Below are 17,067 nucleotides of genomic sequence, written 5' to 3'. Positions count from 1 at the left end.
CAGGATTGGCCCATGGAGTGCCCCAAGTCCATCCATTTAAGAGCCTTTTCCAGGACGAAAAATATAGCTGGATCTGAGAGCGAAAACAGTCTTCTCAGTGATTGGTATATGGGCCCCATGCTGCTGCTGACTATGTTCCTTCCCCAAGATAGAAAAATCATGGCAGCGGGAGAGAATAATGTGCAAGGAGAAGAGAGACGGCAGAAGTGAGAGTCCATGCATTTTTCTTTTGGTTCCTTAAGTTAGTCATAGATTCTGTTGAGATTCTCTCACTTTGCAACTGAAAGTGATCTGATGAGCACACTAAAGGATAGCAATTATTTGATTCTTTGATATTTATGCCAGGTGTTGAAACTTTTACCTAGTAACTCTCCATTTGGAGGTAATTCACTCCAGTGATGCTGATTGTAGTTTAAAAAAATCTTTATTTGAATATACAAAAACAAAAATGAAACCACTTGCAATTTCTTATGAAGGAAAATGTGTTATATTTTTTCCTAATGATGTGAAACAACTCTGCAAACTGCCTAGGAAAATATATGTCTTTCAGATTCGAGGACTTATTTCATGGGTATAAAGGTTTTTGAAGAAATGTATAAATTAGAACTCCATAGCCCTGGCCTCTTTATAGACACAGTAAATTATCTTAGAAAATAAGACTTGTAACAAAATCAGGTCTTGATTATTAGAAATTGGTTAGTAGCAGTTGAGAATTCTGCATTTTAATATAACATTCGTACATATATGAATATGTTAAAATATATGCTTGTATATGTATTTTTTTTTAGCAAAAGTAAATTATTTGTACTTGTCCAGTTATCTAACTTCTGCCAGTCAAAGAATAGGGAATGTTGACAACTCTTTGTTATTATCTTGATTTCAATCTTTCTGTTGGAGAAAAATATTGTGAGTTGTTAGCAACTGTGTGGTGAACAGCTACTGTGTGTAGAACACGTTGAATGATACTGGGGAGTAAAAAATTACAAGGTCATGGAAAACTCCACTGATTGCTACTGATGATGATGTTTTGAAGTTCAGCTACTCTGAAACACTCTGGTTCCATACACAATTGATATTAGAGTTCTCCACTTTCTACACTTCATTCCTTTGTCAATAACTATGCTGCAGTTATGGATTACAAGTGCTTTACATGTGTATAGCAATTAATTCTCATAACATTATTGTGAAACAGTTATTCTTATTTTGTAGATAACAAAACTAATATTCATAGATCTTATAACTTTTCAAAGCTTACTTGGCTAGCAAGTAGCAGAGATGCAATTGAAACACAGTGTTTTTCATTCAAAATCCTAATTTTTTAAATATTGCCTTTCCTAACAGAACAACCATATATTCATTTTCCGTTTAGACGATTTCATTTTATCTATCACATTAAAATAGTATAATAATTCCTATGTTATTGAAAGAAGTTAAATATCTTAAAAAACACACACACACAAAAATGACGTTGACATTTACATTTCACTACTCCATTGTTCACTTTCCTCCCCCAAACCTGGCAAAATGAAGCCGAGGCTATGGTAGAGGAGAGGTGGGGAGATCCATTTCACACTTTGTTTGCACTGCCTTTGGCATGTGGGGCCAGACAAATGAGAGGCAACCACAAATCCCCCCATTTGACCACTTGTCCAAAGGGGAGGTGAAAAGGTTTAGTGGGAAAAGTTTGACATTTTATCCCAAAACAAATATTAGAGATTATCTGTGGAATTAAATTATCCATATGTACACAGTCTAGGGAATTAACTCTATCTGAAATGGTGGATTATTGCAGAAATTGAAACTAAGCCCTTAAGGCACTCCTTTTACTTTGTTCTCCATATTTTTTACAATGAGCTTTTAGATTATTTTGGCTGTTTTGACGGCTGCTTTTCAGTATATTCCTATTTGGTATATATTTGTGCACTGCTTGAGCTGGTTTGAACAATTTTTAAGAAAGTATTCCCCTGATAGCCCTAGAAGCAGACAAGTATTACTTGAAGGGAAAAGGAGATTTCTATTATGTTTGAGAGTCACAAGTGAGCAGAAGAAATTTGAGAAGTATAAAATACTCCACAGACTGCAAATCCAAAACCAAAACATGACTAACAAGGTTTTGACAAAATAAAAAACCCACTGGTTTTTCATATATATATATATATTAGTAAGTGATACTTTTAGTGAGTTACTCTTTCCTGAATATGTGTATATATATTACACACACACATACACACACACACACATATATGTATACACACATACATATATATTTTTTTACTTAAGCAATTTTTACTTAACAGTCTTTCAAATGACCTGAGATCTGGACAAGAATTGAGAAAATCAAATCAAATAAAAATAAATATGACATGGTCCTCACCATTTTATGAAAGCCCAAGAAATTATTTCAGTAATGAAAGTATATTAAAGGATATATGAAAACAGTAAGACTATCTCCCTCAGCTTATTCTTTCTTGTAACTACTTATTGGCATATGGCTAACAAATTTGGTAAAATCACCTTCTCACCATGATTCTCTGAGTTTGGCAATATGTTCCTCCATGGGGAGGAACCCTGCAATAGGGTGGGTGAGTGAGGATGCACTAGGAGAACGACTCTCCGGCCCCATTCCTGAATTTTTTGTCCAGCAGAAGTGTCACACACGAGCAGAAGCACATTCAAGCTATTTATTACCCAGAAAATTTTACACATTTTAAATGTCACAGAAACTAAAAATAAATTGACTTCACTTTTAAACTACGTCTTAGTTTTCCATTCTGAAGCATTTTCAACAATCATACTAGGTTTCATTTTGTAGTTTGCGCTAATTAAACGGTCTTCGGAGGTGGTATTTCCCATGCTTGTTTGTATTTCCACAGAACAGGGAGCTCCATGTCAGCTCTATACACTTATTCTGAAGTTGAGGCATAAAATGTGAGTCAGTGATTAAGAGTAAGGGCAGTATATTGTGACCAAGTATTAATAAAAGAATGCCTTGTCTGAGGTGGGTCTAATACGTCCAGGTTTGGTGTTTCTAGTTACTGCTGGGTGAAAATCTAAGACATATTGAAGACTGTATCACAGACTATGACTCATTTTAACATTTATTCTTTTCTTCAGCATCTGTTTTGTTGAAGAGCACAGCAATGTTTACTGGACTAAGAAATGGGCCTCTGCAGGTGAGGTGAGTTCTAAGACAGTTATACAACTTTAGTTTGCATGAGAATTACCTAGAAGACTTGTTAAAACACATCAGCTTAGACCCCAGCCCCAAGGTTTTTTATTAAGAATGTCCAATACATGACCTAAGAATTTCCTTTTCTAACAAATTCCCAGGTGATGCTGATGTTGCTGGTCCAGGAATCACACTTAGAAACCACTGCTCTAAGCTACTCCCCCTGTGTAGCTTAAATAATTACTCTTTAAGTGAAAACAGGTAATAGGCAGAAAGGGACAAGGCTCAATGTGTCATGTGCTGTTATTCATTGCATAAATTCATTCTTAAAGGGATAGCAAGGACCATGAACACCAATGTTAAGAGTATTTTAGGCAGGGCGCGGTGGCTCACATTTGTAATCCTGGCATTTTGGGAGGCTAGGGTGGGTGGATCACTTGAGGCCTGGAGTTTGAGACCAGCGTTGCCAACATGGTGAAACCCGTCTCTACTAGAAATACAAAAATTAGCCAGGCATGGTGGCACGTGCCTGTAATCCCAGATACTTGATAGACTGAGGCACAAGAATCACTTGACCCGGGAGGCAGAGGGTACAGTGGGCTGAGATTGTGCCACTGCACTCCAGCCTGGGAGACAGAGCAAGAGTCTGTCTCAAAAATAAATAAATAAATAATATTTTATATAATCTCTGAGAAAGAGAAATTTAAACTTACATAAAAGTCACTTCGGGGCTAAATACTTTCCAGGTATCGTTGGATGCTAACTCATTACACACACACACAAAAAAACACATTGATAAGAATAATTTTAAAGTAAAGATTTAAAGATTTTTAAAATAAAATTTTCAAAACCTGTTGTACAATCTTATTTTTAACAGTTTTAGGTTTTCTGGAAGAAGTTTGTACCCAAAAATAAAAAGTAAAAAGGTAAGTTTCAGGATTGATTTCAATCTGATAATTGTCCCAGAGGAGACTTATTTTGTGGGACTTGAGAACCCTGAGAATCTGAACTAAATTACTTAGGCTGTTAAGACATCTATGATAGCTCTGAATGGTGCTCCGAGGGCCAAGCCAAAGGACACTACTACTGCTGAAGACTGAACTCATTCCATGGAGTAGCCAATGTAGTGGGGAGAGTCCCTGGCCTACTTAAATACTGCAATATACACATAAGAGGAATGTGCTGGTAAATACCTCAGCCTCACATTTCATCGAGAAATTTTAATATGTGCTATATTGTTTCCAATTTGGTTGCAGTGGTTATGTGAATTTTGCCTTACTTTATTTATATATTATATCTCTGTGGTGTGTGAGCACTCAAGAAAATGTGGAAGAAATATAATCATGAGTATAGTTTAAAAACAGTAAAACAGAGTTAATATAAGCTAGTTGTAAAATATAGTGCAGCAATATTGTTCCATATATGCTATTTGAAATATTCTAGGAGGAGAATTAGGGCTTCCAAATTAGCAGGTTCCCCCCTTACATATGAATAATATAACTAAATATTAATTTTTATTACTATTTCCCATATAAAATATTTATGCTATGCAGATTTTCACATCTAAATATTTCTTTTTAAATTAATTTAATAAAATATTTGTTTTTTTTTCCTTTAAAGCTCCTGATTGCCTCTTATAAAATGATACAATGGTTAGAGGTCATTTTACCAGAGGTGAAGAACATAAAAAATAATTGTTGCAAAGAAAGTGAAGCATTTTGTACACAATTTCAATTCCAGTGGTAGTTAGCAGGAAAAGCTAAGGAAACAATGAACACAGTTTACTATTGTGGACAGAAAAGCAAAAATGTGAAATAACTTTCCAGTTTATTTCTTTTGTTTAAAGGGGACATTATTCATAGAACTGTAATTCAAGGACTCCAAAGATAAAAATTATGACATTTTGTATTTGTTTTATAATAAAGATTGTGATTCCACAAGGGAAAAAGGGCAACTATTCAACTCTTTGATGACAAACCTTGCTTACTTTACAGGTAGTTTGGTTTTTCAGAATGTTGCTTTAATAATTATTTAATATATAATATGAATTATCTATGGCAGCCTAGATTGCTAATTCCTTGAGAATACAGATTATTTATTAATCAGTGTTTATCATTGTGCCTTGCATTTAGTGAGTGTTTAGCAAATCTTTGTTAATATTTTAGCTATATTTGGGACAGGTAGACCACTGGAAAAGTCAGCGTTTCATTCGCAACTCTGCACTAGCTAGCTGCTTGATTTCTAGGGCACACTTCCGTTATGTGTAAAATGAGGGGAAGAGAATAAATGGCCTCTAAAGTTCTTTCTACCTCAAAAATCACATTCTGCATAATCAAATGCTGTACAAGACCACTGCACCTTGAGCAGATACACTATACAAATTTGGAAAGTATAAATTGTGGTATGTTCTTAATAATATGGATTTCTTTCATTCTGTTTCTTCTTTTCTGCTCTCTATGCTCTTCTTTCATGAAACCCAATCTTCCATAGCCCACCAAGCCTCCCTTTCTGCTCACACATTGTTAGCGGACCACAACAGTCCTCTCTGTGACTACTGCTGTGGCTTCACTTTACTTGATGCTACCAGTGTTCTCTAATGAAAGCAGTGAGGGTGTTGGTTCTAAAATCCTGATTCTTCATCTTAAAGTCATTTAATTTCCTTCACTGTGTAAACAATAAAGTCTTCAGCTGTGCAGACAGCATTCTCCACGGTATGACCACCCTTACCTTTTATTCCAATTTTTACCCACATAAAGATTTGCTATCCCATATTCCATGAGGATAAATCAGTCATTTGCTCCACTCTGGAGGTGCCTGTCCTATATCATCTTCATAGAACTTTCTTACTTATGTTTCTTGCTAGATTTAGTTTAACCTAGAAGGGCCCATCTCTGTCCTCCACAGGGTCATATGCCTCAGACTGTAATCATTCTGAAAGCAAGGGTCTGGTCTATTTTATCTTTATATCCCCGTAACACAGTGCAATTGATCCCTGGGCTCATGAAATTCTTGTGGACTGAATGAATGAAAAGACAAATGAATGCAATTTTATATATACCTATTTAAGAATATTTTCAGCTTGGCATCAGTAGTTAGTTTGTATGACATAGAAGGGAAGTTGTTGCATCAATAATTACAGATTCAAAATCATTTTTTTTGTTTCAACTGGGCGTGTCACATTAGTTTCCTCATATGTAAAATGAAGACTATTATGATCCATGCCCTAGCTGTTCATATGGAAAAAGCTAAGTGAAAGCACTGTACAAATGTCAGTTATATATGACTGGGGGTTCATTTCATTGTTCTCTGTCTTAATCATTTTGCATGCTCGATGTCTGACACATAATAGCAATTAGTTTATTGACTTTCAACTTTTTAATCTCTTATTTTGTATAATCTGACCAGGGGTTTCAAGCCTTTTTTATTTCAAGAGTGGGTTTCTTAAATAATCTCCAGACAAAGAATAGAGACTTTACATTTGTATAACTATATATATTCTTTGTCTTTTTTTTTTCACATGCATATCACACAAGCATATACCATCCCCCTTTGCCTCTACCACAAACATATCAGGTGATGAGTGATCTTATTAGATACTTTGTATTGCCATAGGATTTATTTATATTTTAGATAATTTACAGTTTAAGTATATAAACATTTTTATTAAAAATAAGACAGTTTTTAAGCAACCAACTTGCTTTCTATGAAATGTAAAAGAAAGTATGTAACTTAAATGTATTAATAAATTATGAAAATTTGAGATCCCAAATATAAATGTACAAAATAAATCATTTCAAACCATTGACATGTGTATTTAATATCTTATGAGCAAGTAAGATACATTTTCAATGTTGAGAAATTTATAATCTAGTGAAAAAGGCAAACTTGCAAATACATAAATACTATAGCCCAAAAGTTTTACTTGCCTATATATAATATTCATATCTTTGTGATCCAAACTTCAGAATGCCTAATTTTTTTTACAGATTTATCTTTTCTAAATAGTTTTGAAAATTTCTAGAAATGTTCATGTCCATCTATGAATGTGTCCTGTCAGTACTTACTTTGGTTACTGATAAGCTTACAAGTTTTGCCAAGCTGCCAGCTACTCTAAGGCTGGGCTTCAGCTCCCATGTTTCTTACCTTGACCTGCTTCCCTCTGTGATGCTCAAAGGCAGTGAGACTGGAGAGGTGTTTCTCTTACCAGCAATAGACCTTTGCATTTAATTATACTTTAGACTTAATTGAGAGGGAGAAAGAGTCTTTGAGCAAGGTTTCTCTCATCTCAAAAGGTTACAGTGGTAAGGTTCCACAGGGCAGACCTCAATAGTCGTGTAGACATTGCAGGGGACACTGAGATACTTGCCCCAGTTCCTTAGCAGATAGCCTCCAGCTCTTAGTACCTTCAGGGTCTGCTGCCTGCAACCAAAGTTGACCCCTTCCCAAGGCAATACATTCTGATGGGCAGTTTTCACCCCAGAGCTCCCTATGGGGTTGGCCAAGGCTTTGTCAAGACTGCACTACAGTTAAGTTGCTCTAATTATCCAGTTTGGCTCGCTTTCTCTTTCTTTCTTTAATGGGTATCAATCCCCAATAAACATCTTGCACATCAAAATCTGTTTCATATTTGTTTCCAAAGAACCCTACCTGTGATAGAGATTTTGCCCAAAGCTGCTGCCTGCTCCCTCTGATGCCAAGGCAACCACTGGTTCCATTGCCAGCATCATCTAGGGTAGATCTTTTTCTATTCCCCCAAGAAATAAAGCTTCTGCAAAAGAAGAATCCTCTGGTGTTCAGTGTAATGCTTAACACCTTGATTCCTCAAAGAAACTCCTCCCACATGCCCTGGAGAATAATCCTTTCAATGTGTTCAGGCTGTGGAAAACAAAAGCTGGCAAAAGCAGTTTTCTGCAAGCAGTTCCTGCTTTTTACCTTGCTTACAACTTCTTCTGTTTAAGAAAGCCCAAATCTGTCTGAAAGCTTGGAGCGATTTATTTATTTATTTGTTTAGAAACAGAGTCTCACTCTGTTGCCCAGGCTGGAGTGCAGTGGCCAGGTCTCGGCTCACTGCAACCCCTGCCTCCCAGGTTCAAGCAATTCTCCTGCTTCAGCCTCCCGAGTAGCTGGGACCACACGCGTGTGCCACCATGCCTGGCTAATTTTTGTATTTTTAGTAGAGATGGGGTTTCACCATGTTGACCAGGCTGATCTTGAACTCCTGGCCTCATGTGATCCACCCACCTGGCTCCCAAAGTTCTGGCAGGAGCTTTCACACCCAGTCTAAAAGCTTAGAAAGATTTAACTTGACAGATAGGAACATATAGTGCGAGCAAAGCATATTTTGTTATCTGAGTAAATTATTCTAGGGTTTTAAGCAGGGGAATATCATTGCCATATCCATGCTTCAGAAGCAGAACTATGGCAAGAGAATAGAGGGTGAATGGGGTTGGGTGGGTTGAAAGCGAGTGAAGACAAAGAGGTTAGATGTGGAGGTAACGGATCAGCCTAGGTGAGTACGGAGGAAAGAGTGAACTATAGAGGAAGCTATGGAGATAGAGAGGAGGAGGCTGAATCTGAATATAAATGATAATCCAGAGTCAGAAGTGCCTGAGTTTAGAACGTGAAGAGGAGGAGGGAGTCAAAGATGACTAAAGATTCTATTTGGATCTAATGAAAAGACGGTGATGCCATCAACAGAAATGGAGGCACAGAAATAGGGCTGTTATGAGGGAAGGAGAGTGATTTTTATGGGAGGAGGGCAGAGTTATAGGTAACTGTGGAGAACGTGGCAAAACAGTTGGATGGGTAGAGGCTAAAGTGGGGGTTCAGAATTACCCACTGGGAAGCACTACTCAGTCATACAGACTTGCTTTCTTTACAGAGTGTTCTTCAGGTGCCAGTGGAGTGATGTGGGTGGGGAGGGTCTTTGTGATCAGAAAGGTCCTATAGTTGATACATAAAATCTGTTGTTGTCCTCCTGATTCTACTCTCTATAGCAACAACTTGGATATGGGCTGGTTTCAAGAGGTGTCATGAGATGGTGCTGAAAGAACAATTCAGCAGATAATACATCTGAAAGCAAGATAAGTCACTATGGGTTAAGTAGAAGACTGATAACTAAACTATTTTAGCTCTTATAAGAAAAGAAACAAGAAAAAATATCCAATAAATCTCCAGATAAAGAATAGAGACTCATTTCCTAACTCATCTTCTCTCGGGAGAAGAGAGAACTGATGAATATTCGACTTCATCATCATTTGGAATCAGATTCAGCTGGAGGAATGGGGATCTGCAATCCTTTGACATCATTACATTAACAAAAAGAGAAAGCTTTTGACCTCAAATGAAAAATCTCTTCCCTGTCATTTAAATATTAGCCATTAAATCTCTGCTTCCTGGAATCTGAAATAAAAATTCCAACTCTTTTGGAAACACAATTTTCATTCCCAATATGTCTTCTTACTAAGACATAGCAGATATTGATATGATCATTCACAGTTTTCTCATCTTAATTGGTGAATATTGCACAGCATTTATAATTAAAAGTTATTTTAAAGATATTATTTCTATAAAAAATTAGGGCTAATTTTAGTATCTAAAAATTCAGTATTTATTTAGCACGTATATGCCAGTTGATTTGCTTTTTCTGCCTGATCTTTTATTCCTCACATCCACTCTTTGAGGGAGGTGCAATTATTATTTCTTTTTCTTTCTTTTTTTTTTTTTCTTTCTCTGAGACAGGGTCTCACTCTGTCACCCAGGCTGGAGTGCAGGGACACAAATATAGTTTATTATGGCCTTGAAGGAAGTGTAATTATTATTCCTATTTTACAAATGAGAAAAATAAAGCCAAGAGATTTTAAGTATCTCAAAGTCACATGGTTTATAAATGTGGAAGACAAGACATCAAGATAGAACTGCTTGATCGTAAAACACGTTATCTTGACTATGTATTACTCTAACTCCTCTACATGGCACTGAATCTTAAATTTAGATTTTTGTAGGTTAAAATGTATATTTTGAAAAGTGCTGAATTATGAAATAAAAGTGTTACTTTTATTGACTCTGTGTGGGATAACAAGATTTAGTTTCATTCAAAAATGAGTCAATTATGTAGAGATACAAAATCAGGAATACAATGGATAATTTTTAAGAACCTTTTAAAGACAATTCATAAAGAGTTGAATACCATGATTAAAGTTACCCTACCTATTTTTTTTTTTTACCATTTTGGATAATTGGAAAATATTAAAAGTAAACTTTTAAAATTCATAATTGTTTAGTTAATGGTATTCATTTTATAATACTTTGAAACAATTAACTAAAGCTTAGATACCTTTTTTCCAAAGTTGTGACAATGTACCTGAGAAAAATTTCTAAAGTTCCTCTGTGACTCTGAACATTGTGACATTTTTCTGGCTAATTCTTATGTCAGTGCAGTATAAAAATAGAGACAGAATACTTTGAAGTTGGATACTGTATTAGTTGAAGTAACATCAGACTGTGATTACAAAATTAAATGCATATATCTCAAACACAGAGAGAATGAGTTTGTTTCAGATCAACTGGCAAAGTGAATAACTAGGGAGATGTGCTCTAGTCTATGCAGTTATTCAGGGATCCAGGTTGATGAAGATTGCCATTTTCTTCGTGCACGTTGGCATCCAGCTGGCAGAAGGGGGAAAAAAGCCTGGAGGACTTTGGGAAGTTATAGGAGGCTGGGCATCTAAGGTACACACATCACTTTGGCTCATATTCCATTGGATAAAATGCAGTTACATGGAGATGTCCAACTACAAATGAGGCTGGAAAATATACTCCGTGTGTCTAGAAGAGGAAATGGGTGGTGTTATATTTATGGTGATCTCTGCCACAGAAAACTGTAGGTTTGGGTCTCAACATTGACAGTTACTTCTTGTGAAGTTGCACATATCATTTAACCATTTTGAGCTTGTTTCCTCTTTTATAAAACAGTAATTTGGCCAGGTATGGTAGCTCATGCCTTTAATTCCAGCAGTTTGGGAGGCCGAGGAGGGCAGGTCACCTGAGGTCAGGAGTTTGAGACCAGCCTGGCCAACATGGCAAAACCTCATCTCTATTAAAAATATAAAAATTAGCCAGGTGTGGTGGTGCACAACTGTAATCCCAGCTACTCGGGAGGCTGAGACAGGAGAATCGCTTGAACCTGGGAGGCGGAGGTTGCAGTGAGCCAAGATCGTGCCACTGTACTCCAACCTGGGTGACAGAGTGAGACTCCATCTCAAAAAAAAAAAAAAAAGCAAAACACAGTAATTCATACTTTGTATATTTGTTACAATAATTAAATGCAATTTGTCTGTAGTGTACTTAGCTCTTAGCTCACTATTGGCAATAGGAAATAGTAAATGGTAGCTATTTTCTTTTTTCAAGAAGATACTCAGGCACATTGTTTTATGTATAGTGAGTTCTTAGAACTTAGTGGATATGATCTAGGATCAGAAACTACTGGAGAAAGTCTTGAGCAACGGACAAATTGGAGTACAGATTTAGATTATTATTACTATTTAATAATAATGATAGCGTTCATTGTGTACTAACTTGACAAAGATCTTTTCATAAATTAACTCATTCATATTCTCATAATTATAACACAAATGCTATTATTATCCTAATTTTTTAGTTGAGGAAACAAAGATTTAGAGAAATTAAATACTTTTTTTTTTTTTTTTTCAGATGGAGTCTTGCTCTGCTGCCCAGGCTGGATGGAGTGCAATGGTGCAATCTCGGCTCACTGCAACCCCTGCCTTGTGGGTTCAAGAGATTCTCCTGCTTCAGCCTCCCTAGCAGCTGGGATTACAGGTGCACTCCACAATCCCTGGAAAATTTTTATATTTTTAGTAGAGATAGGGTTTCATCATGTTGACCAGGCTGGTCTCGAACTCCTGACCTCAAGTGATCTGCCCACCTCAGCCTTCCAAAATGCTGGGATTATAGGTATGAGCCACTGCACTGGCCAGATTTGGAAAGATTAAATAATTTATACAAGTCCACAATCAAATTGTGGAAGTAAGATTTGATTCCAGATCCATCTTACTCCAGAGTTCACGTCCTAAATAACCCCCCAAAAAGTGAACACCAGAATCTTGGATGATGGAGATTTATTAAATAAGATTTGAGGATAAAAACAAAAGTGAATGAAAGTCTCAAGAGTGTTCTGAAGGGTTATTGACTTTCTTCAGACAAGGCCAAGAACATGAAAACACAGTTTTAAAGACGAAGGATTTGTCCCAGGGATCCATCTCACAGGATAAAGCAGGGAGACCAAAATCAGTAATAATATCTTTGATCACTGAAAAATATTGCCTAGAGCAAATTGACAGAGTGTGAGGATGGACTGGAAAAAAAAATACACAAATATTTGTCGATAGTGTCTGAGATTCAGTTTATTACTCCAGAGTGTAAGGATGCCACCTGGGGATACTGCCAAGTCATGCCTGAAGTCTTATCACCCAAACCAAACCAGAAGGGAGCAGAATTAACACCCCTGCAGCCACATAGCATCAGTGAAGGGATCTGAAATTTGGCAAGATAGGAAACACCTTAGGACAAGTGAGTGCTAGAGTTGGGAAAGGGCTTACTAATAGTGAATGGTTCCCACCTGTGGTGTAAGGAGACACGAGGGAGATTCAGTTTGGGGAACAGGTATTTATCTAGGTTTAGGGGTAGTTCTTTCTTTTGGCGCTTAGGAAGGGCAGCCTCTGCTTGAGCAGGAGGCTCAAAGTGCTTTCTTTGATCCTCTCCAATGAAAGTCATCTACCCTGCCTATGAATCTCTAGATACTTGGTATGTAGTGCTCTCTCCCTGAATTACACACTCACATATACATTTGGACTTTTTCAGGGCATTCAAAAGACACACACAACCATTTTCAGTTCTGTATGAATGTGATTCAAATGGAGGAAGGAAATCAGATTTCCAGAGACATTTTGTTACGGACGAAGGTAGGGGTTGGTTGGGGAATGGAGGGAGAAGGAGAATAAAAGGGAAAGTAGGTAGCATTGGTAAAGCAATTTCTGCCTGCTGGAAGGTGGCATATCTTGGGTGAAAATATTCAAGTACTGCACATCATATCACCATATATTTCAGCACTGATAATCATGTGCTCATTTTTTTAGTCCCCAAACAGATGTAACCAACATCATCACTTTCTATGAATAACAATTTACATTTTACTTTTAGTAAATAAAAGCTTCTAGTTCTATTTTTGAGCCAGAGCCTAAAATTCACACCCCCCCCCCCCACACACACACACACAATGTTTAGATTTTAAAAATGCCATTGCCATTGGCTTATTTTCCATCTACAATTTTGAATTCAATAATGCATAATAACAACAGCAACAGCAATACTGGGAAAGGGTGCTTGCCTTTTGAAGTGGAATAGAAGCTCTGTGGCTAATGGGACCATGCTGTAACTCTCTTGAGCTATACTTGAGCTAGATATATCCCTGTGGAAAGTAGCAATTACCTTCAATCTCCCTGATCTGAAGTAATCCTTGCTACATGCGCCCCTCATTGTGAGTGATGAGGCCCATGTTTGCTGAGTCTAAAACCAAATGATCTTTCACAAGCAAAATTTAAACTTGAAATAGGATTCTCTAGCTCCCGATTCTGAGTCTATTTTTTTTTTCGTGTACTTTATACATTCCCAAATCAGGTTCAGGCTGGCTACAGATGGTGCTGGTGTGTAATGAGAAGGGCTCTGAAGCTGCTCCAGCTCCCAGGGGAGGATTCGGTAATGGAACTAACTATGTATTGTCCACCTTATATACTAGATTTGATTTTGGACTATTTGCCCAACTGTGTTTGTTTATTTCTCAGCACTGGAGGGCTTCCATTAGCTCCAGGCTGATTGAACATAGACTACGGAGTAAGAAGGAACAGAACATTTTTTCCCCCTGAATGCTGATGTAATCCCTTTTCTTTTACTGACAACTGAGTAATGTTTGCCATTGGAAACTGTGTTAGAAATGAGCTGATATTTGCAGTCATTAGTGGAAAAGAATTGTTTTGATCCTAGGGAACAAAGTGAGCATTATTGTTTGGATGACAACGTTTCAGAAGTTTGTGCCTAAAACTTGTGTATTCAAGACCCTGAAAGGGAAACTGCTCGCATTTTTAAAGCTGAAAATTACCTTGTTTCAGAAAATCGAAAGATTAATATTTAAGACCTCATAAATTTTGCTCATAGAGCATAGCCAAATATTATTATCATAACGAAAACCAAAACCTCAACTCAGCAAATTAGTCACCAAAGACCACATGTAAATTGACATTTTAGTTTTTTAACTAATGGAATCATTTGTCATTTTACTGAAACAGTTCATTATAAAAATAAATTAAGATTAAATAAATTGCAGTCATAGCAATCATGATGAAATTATTAGCAATCACATTTACCGGCATGAAAGTTTTTTTGCATGCTTCTCATCAGCAGATGTTTTTCAAAATAACTTTGCAAACAAGCATCAATGTTATATCAAGGTTTATTTTTTAATTACTAAAAGCATAGTGGAAGTAAGAAAGAAAGTTACTAATTAAGAAGGGAAAGAAAATGTTGTCTTTCCCTTTCAAATATACACAAGTTCAACTACACAGTTCTAATATCAAAATGAGAAATCTCTGTACTACCTTAACTAGTAAAAAGAAAATTAGAAAGCAGAGACCAGCTCATGCAGTTTCTAAATAAATGAAAAGGAAATTACATTTCTCTGGGTAAATATTTACTTCCTAAAGCGTGCCAACAAAAGCTACTATTTTAGAAATGGGACTTGGTAGTAACTAACTTGTACTTAGTTGATTTAATTGGAAATGTGCTGTTTTTCCTTTTAAGCCTTGCTTTAATTGTAGAATAAAGAATTTTCAATCTTATGTTCTAATTGCACTTGGGATCTGGTATCCTGTTTACATATATATCGATCTGTAAGATAGCTTCATATGTATCAGTGTCGGCCATGTTAGGAAGAACATCTAACCTATTTTTACTTTGGTGTTCATTAACAGGACATTTTTTTTCTAGATTTTAAAAATTAAGTTTTATCCTTACCATTCATTTTGTGGATATAAATGTTGTGTCTTTGATTTGAAATTTCAGTAAAATTTCAAGTGCAAAAATGTAGAAAAATAATTTTAAGTTGTATAAAATGCAATTTAGTACTGACATGCAGAAAAATATTTACTCGCTGAAAGTAACTTCTATCTCTATGTAATGTATACACAGAGACATTTCTCCAAATGGCTATTCTTATTTCTACCTAATATTTGGTTTAATCAATTGGTAGAGTGAGATAAGACAACTTTCCAAGTTGCTCATGCAGCTAATTTTATATATATACACATATAGATATAGATATACGTATACATATACATATACATGAGATAACGAAGGTTGTAACTGTTCTTACTTTTCTTTACAAAAATGAACCCTCCATGATGCTTTCAAAACAGGTTAAATTATAACCAATGTTTATCTGATTATGTTTTTTTATTCCTCATTTTACAAACTATTTTGGACCTATCAGACCCGGTCACTGGGATAATATTTGGGATTGACATGATGTGGTTGAAGAGCTATATTCAAGTAAATTTGGAAAAAGAAAGTGCTATGTCCAGATAAAGGAAATTGCTTTTTAAAGTCTAGTGGACTAGCCACCTAAAATGAGGGTAGAGAATGGAGAACTGGAAGAAAGGAAAGAAATGGAGAGGAGGAAGAAGGAAGATAGGAGAGAATAAGGGAAGGAGCAGAAGATGGGGGCTTAAAAATCTCATGATGGGTTTAGGATTGGCTGTTTAGGATCATACTTCTTGGGTATTCCTTTCACTTAGAAACAGTTACAGCTGCCTCTTCATTTATGTTTTCAAGATTCACTAGAAAACTGCAGCATTCATAAGGAATCTTAATCTTAATTCCTTCTTAAATTTTGAAGTGTTGGGTAATAGCTATGGGGCTATGCTCAGCTGCTTGAAACTCATACAGTTTTCCTACTAGTGGAATATATATCTATATGTGGAAACATGGAAGTGGATAGTAAAAGAATAATATATTTAATACATTTAACTTCTAAACAATTTAATATATTTTCAAGTTGTTTTTAAACCAATCATCTAAGAGGAAACAATGTCAAGAAACAAAAACATCATAGAGTACTTTCTCAGTTTATGAAGCTTAATGTTTATAGGTTGAAAATTGAGATGTAAAGTGATAACACTTTGCCATAATGGGATAATGCCAAAAAAAAAAAAAGAGCTTGGATGTTTTGTAATTATCTCCTTCTAATAAACTTTATAAGAGAGGTGGATTTAAATATATTTTGAATTATAACATTTTAGAAGACAGACCTGCAAGATGATATTTTTGTTTGAGTTGAATGAAAAATCTGTATTTAAAAGCATTGTCTGATTACTTTTTTATTCTGTCAGTGGGAATTTTCTGTGTGTGGGTGCATGCGCTCATGTGCGTGCATGTGTACATGTGCACACGAGGCTACTTTGGGGACCTCGTGCAGTAAGTTACAATGATGGAGCATGACAGTCAGAATAGCACACACTATTAGCTGGACCTCAACTCTATTACAGTGCTATGTTTGGTGACATAGAATCAAGAGACTCAAGGATACAAGGTCAAAGGTAGCAAAACATTACATTAATCTGTTCTCTTCACAGATACCAGTGTATCTCCATGTAAAATACAGCATTTGCTGCTTAATTATGAGAAACAAATGCCCGAGGATATTATTTAACAACCACAACAAAAGAATACAAAATAGTTGTCTGTTAGCTAAAGATTTGTAGATAGCTTTTCCCTAGATCTTACTGTTTTTCTCATTTTATGTCCTCTATAGTTGTTACTGAAATTGCTCA

This window comes from Mandrillus leucophaeus, unplaced genomic scaffold (genome assembly GCF_000951045.1).
Source record: "Mandrillus leucophaeus isolate KB7577 unplaced genomic scaffold, Mleu.le_1.0 Scaffold389, whole genome shotgun sequence".
NCBI classification, from domain to species: Eukaryota; Metazoa; Chordata; class Mammalia; order Primates; family Cercopithecidae; genus Mandrillus; species Mandrillus leucophaeus.
Note: the sequence above shows the minus strand (reverse complement) of the source record.